Raw genomic sequence first — 5,665 nt, 5'->3', positions numbered from 1 at the left:
CCAAAGAGAGTAGTGTACAAGTCGACATTTAATCCTCGTGCAAAAATAGCACATAAAGTATAATATAATAGAGGACCTAGCCCAATCACCGTCTGCTATGTCGACGCTTGAGGTATCGCAAAATTGCCTCTCCCAAGAGCAAGCTTTATTATCAGCAATAGGTGAAATTGACCCAATGGACTCCAATCTTGTGGCCTTTGATCATAAAGGATATGACCCTCAGTTACCAGCTCAACTAGCTTTCCTTATTCAAGTGAAAGCTCTCAACAAAACTGTTCATCGAACAATTATTGATGAGGGGGCATCTACGTGTATTATGTCGATGAGTTGCTGGAAGAATTTAGGCTCACCACCCTTGTCGAGATCGTCAACGATGTTAAAAGCATTTGATGGACGATCATACACTCCATACGAGATTTTAAGTAACTTGCAAGTTGAACTAGGGGGCAAAACAGTAGGAATTGATGTTGAAGTAATTGATGGAAACCTCGATTACAACATCCTACTGGGAAGGCCCTGGATATATGCCATGTCCGCAGTTGTGTCGACCTACTTCAGGAAGATTGCATTTCCCTTTCAAGGAGGAATTACAGTCATCTACCAACAAACTTTCCTCCCCGACAGTTCACAAGTTACGGGAAGCATTCCAATGATCCATGGAAGCAATCATTCGCTTCAAAATATTGGAGTAGGTCTCCTAAAAGAACCTGCCTTAATGGGTACTTTTTCCCTACCGCCTGCAAGTAATCTGGTGGAAGTGGCCACCGTGGAAACCTACAATATGAAATCTTCTATATCTAATGGATTCGGAAGATTCCTAAACATTTTGTTAGCGTGGATCATCGCCCTAATAGAAATACTGTAAATACAGTGGGCTCCGAGGACGGTTCTAATCTCGTGTCAACCTCATTAAAAAATGAAACAAGGAGTCATGAGGATAGTTCTTTTACTGTGTCAACCTCATTAAAAAATGAAACAATCTCCTTTCCAAATCTCAAAGGTAAACCTTCATTCCAACCACCGAGTTGAATGCAATGAAGCTTGGGGGGCATGCACCTCGATTTGTGTTATTATGCTGGGGACATGCAAACTTATCGAGTAGTTTTAGCACACAGTTCATGCTCGTTAAAAAATAAACGCAAGAACCGAGCAATTTTAGCGCATAGTTCATGCTCGTTAAAAAATAAACATAAGATCGAGCAGTTTTAGCACACAGTTCATGCTCCTTAAAAAATAAACGCAAGATCCGAGCAGTTTTAGCACATAGTTCATGCTCGTTAAAAAATAAACATAAGACCGAGCAAATGTTTCCACCCGCGTTTAAGCTCGTTAAAAAATGAACTATCCTGGTAAATAACCACTGTGAATGTAATATCATCAGCCATTAAAGCCTTGGTTGTGTTTGCACCGTCACCTCCACTTTTCCATTGGCCGATCGTTCACCTCCATATGATTGTTTACCCATTTTGAGGAACAACTGCGAAGAGTGATTTCACCTAGCCATCCTTGTGACACTGCCATGATTGGAAAATTCCAACCTGTACCTGGAATCAGCTGCTAACCCTGTTTATCACTCGTTCCTCAAAAGATGAGTCTTCTTTAAGCTCTTTTCATTTGACTCGTAAAATATGAAAAGATTGCCGAGTCCTTGGCCTTCCAGCTCGTTAAAGGGACAGGAAGAGCTATCCCTCCTCTAGATTTTAATCTTTTGGACCTGAGGGATTATTGCACAAAAAGATCGAGCGCTTGTTTTATTCGGCTCGTTAAAACTATCGAAAACTCATCCCTTCTGTATTGTTTTATACTTTTTCGGACTTAAGGGATTAGATGACGAAAAAGGATTTTTGGAGTTAACTTTATGTACCTTTTCAAACTCTCTAAAAATGAAAAGGACCGAGTTATCCTTGTCGTTAGACTCGTTAAAATCATTAAATAGCGACAAACTTGTCTTTAGACGAGAACGAGTTTCACTATCGCTAGGCTCGTTAAAACATAGCGATGGGCTTGCCCAAGGGGCAGATTATAGAACAAGCATTATCCTCCTCCTCAAGCTTGACAAAATAAAGAGGTACTGGTCAGCAATGACTGGGAAAAATTGGGAGAAACTCAAGAAAACTTTGATGGTAGCAAGTCGCTCTTGAACATGACACTTTTCCTCCGTACCACAATCGGGTTGGGTTGTTTCATTCACCGGTCACATCCATGGTCTCGCCATACCATCCATATTTTGGGTAATGCTACTAATCCATCGCATTAGTGTCGCCATATGTTCAAGAGAAGTCATTCAGAAAAGTCAACCGTGTCCCATCCACTGCCATACATTATCCTTCATCCTTTCATGACCGCCACCCTGAATCATATGTCACAGATCGTTTTCACCTCCATTAAAATCATTAGCTCCGTTCCATGTCACTGATGTGGGATTCATTAAGGCCCTCCTCTGATGGATCGCTTCTTGTCGACATCAGCTCATTATCCAAGAAGTTGATCTAGGAACAACCCCTTCAGTACTTTGAAGCTTGCATGCTTCAATGGCAAGTTTCTCACTTCCGGCGACAGGTATACATCAATGACCTTCGACCGAAAGATTTTGCATGGTGTTCGACGCCAAGTCCTTTATTCACACCACGTGAATTGTACTGCAGTACCTTGAGGGTCATTATCATTATCGGTGATTCCTCTTGCGCTTGTTAACGGTTTACATCATTGACCGGTAATCAAGCATTGTCTTTCCATGTTCGACTTCAGAACATTTCTCACATGGATCGACTTGTACTTAGAGTGAAGATCGAACGAGTTTGAAGACCCTGGATCTAGTTTCATCCATCCGGGCTGCGATATATTCAGGAAATATAAAGACATTGACATGTAAATCATTGCAGCAGATAATCATCCTACTCAAAGGATGATAATTTCATCAAAATTATCAGTCTACCACCAGACGATTGTCTGTTCTATGTACAGAAAAATGAATTTATAAAGCTGAGCATGGGAATGTCCGCCTTAGTTAGATCATGAAAGCAGTATGAAAAATAATGTATTGTATTGTATCTTATTACAGGTCTCCTCTCAGCATTGGCTGAACTTCGGATCCCCCTGATAAAGCATTTCACCCGATAAACAGCCTCATACTTTAGGGGGCAACTGTTATAGACATTTTTGTGCCTTATAGCATTGAGCATGAAATGTCCATAATCTAAGGGATCCAAAGTCCCTAAACATGTTGTTCCTACCCCTAGAGGAACAAGGCTAACAAACCACAACAATTCACAGAAGTTCTCCACCAGAAACTGCTCAAAAACAAGTCAATTCAGGATCATTTCAGTGGCTACACTAGCTGTTTGCGCTGAATGTCAAAGCCAACACTGGCTACCTGCGTTGAATGTCAAAGGGAACACTGGCTACCTGCGCTGAACGAGAGTGGACATGTGGCAGGATCATTTCTCAAGGTGTCAAAACCCAGGAAGCTTCCAAAATGACACTTGCCTCAGCGAATTCGACTGGTGATGAGTAAGAGGTTCCAAATCTCCAAGTGGAAGCAAGAACCTCCAAGTGGACTCAAGAACTGACAGAGGGAGAGGACACTAGTCAGATCTCAAGCTGACTCATCCTCTCTCCAAACATCTATATATGGATCTCTCCTCCATGAGATCTAGAGGCTGGAATTTTGTTATTGCAAAGAATTGCTGTTGGTTTGAGATTGGAATCATTGGGTGCTTAATGCTTTGAAGGGGGTGAAGATAGGAATTCCATTTGCTGGGAAGGAGGTGCTGGATTGGAGCCCTCTGGGTTGTATCTCTTCCTGAACCTTGTTATTCATCAATAAAACTATCTTGGTTTCTCCTATATACTGATGTATTTTTGATGTATGATTGCATTAGTGTATTTGGTTTATTTCTAATCCTAAACTAGTTATGAATGTGAATATCTGTCTTTGTGTAGTGTTCTTCTCTTGTCGCAAGTAGCTGTTCTCTTGTGATCTTGCAGGAACCCGTTGAAGCTGGACAAGCAAGAAGGCAAGTAGCTGTTCTCTTGTGATCTTGCATGAACCCGTTGAAGCTGGGCGAGTGAGAAGGCAAGTAGCTGTGAACTCCCAAAGAGAAGAAAGACCGGATCGAGGGACAAACGGAAGACACCGGTAAGTCTATTGATCTCTCTTCTTTAACATTTCATAAAGGAAGAAACCAGAATAGCTGTCTCTGTTTGTTGCTAAGGCACTGTCACACCTTAGGTGGATAGGATCGTCCTGCATAGGCATTTTTCCCCACAAAAACAGGGTGAAGTCAGAGAGAAGGCAAACAAGGTTTCTGAAAAGGACGGGAGACAAGAAATAGTTCATAGAACGGACAACAAGTCTGTCTCGTTCTTATGTTTTTTTTTTTCCTTTTTCTTTTTGGTTAGTTTTATTATTATCTGTTGTTATTTTAGTTTCTGTCCAGGATGTTTGAAGTATTGTAATAAGTTCTAACTAGGAATGGTAATAGTAGTTAGAGTCATTAGCCACTTAACAATAATTTACTATTGTAAAGAACAGACCAAGTAAAACTAGTTAACCATCAAGAAATGTCACATCTGTAATAACTGTTGAACTGAAATTGAACAACTGCCAGCAGTTATCTAACTGCATAGAAACAATGTACAAGAACGCGAGCAAGCAAACCCAGAGGGGTTCAGCAGCGGAGAAAACAAAAGAGTAACAAAAATAAAGATACATTTCCTTCATTTTTTACAAGTGCACAAAAACAAATAATTCTTATATGCGTCCTCAGGAACACAAGACTGTATGTAAAATGTTGTGTCAATAATTTACTTTTATTCACATATACAAAAGTCCATTACAGTACTCGACAAGCTACGAACTGGCAGAGTAAGAAAGCAAGCACACAAGAGGTGGAACCGACCAACACACTGCGGGTTCATGTCAGAAAAACACAGTTACCAGGTAAGCAAACAAAACCGACAGTGAATGAGTTTCCTTTCCGCTTAATTTTACAACATTTCATCTCAGCATAAATTACACAGAATAGTTCATCTCAGCACAACCTAACAGCGTTGCCGCAGTTTCCAAACCCTACCTAGTTTACGGCCAAGGGTTTGACAAATCTAGAAACCCAAGCCATGACTAAGGCCAGACATCTCTGTAACTAGCAACCGGAGCCAATGACAAAGACAAGAACCTAAAACAGACAAGAAAATAAGAGCAAGACTACCCGGAAAGAGACCAGAACTGTCGAATGCCATTGACAACGAAGCAGTAGACGACCACACCTGTAAAAGACACGAAGGGCGGGAAATTAGTTTACCAAACCCTTGAATGAGAGTTGGAGCTGTAAAGACTGAAAACAAAAACACAGAGAATGAACAAAAGGAGGTGACCATACCTGAGGGTGAGCCGTAATAGCAGGTAAGAAAACCTCGAACCAGAGAGCCCTGCTCACAGAGGGGCCGAGGTCATTAGAATCTGTATAAGATGTGGTGAAGAAACTCCAGCAGAGAACGGGTACATACCTTTTCAAATAGCCGAGAGCCGGAGAAGGAAGACCCCGGAGATCCATCGACCTGGGAGACTGTCAAGCTGAGAGCGAACCCGAGCACCATTAAACCATAACAACCAAACACTAATGACTGTTAAGAAAGACGAGACCAGACGGTGCTAAAGCAAACA

This window comes from Pinus tabuliformis, chromosome 9 (genome assembly GCF_031772625.1).
Source record: "Pinus tabuliformis cultivar Carrire ecotype Pingquan chromosome 9, CPIR1, whole genome shotgun sequence".
Classification (NCBI taxonomy): Eukaryota; Viridiplantae; Streptophyta; class Pinopsida; order Pinales; family Pinaceae; genus Pinus; species Pinus tabuliformis.
Note: the sequence above shows the minus strand (reverse complement) of the source record.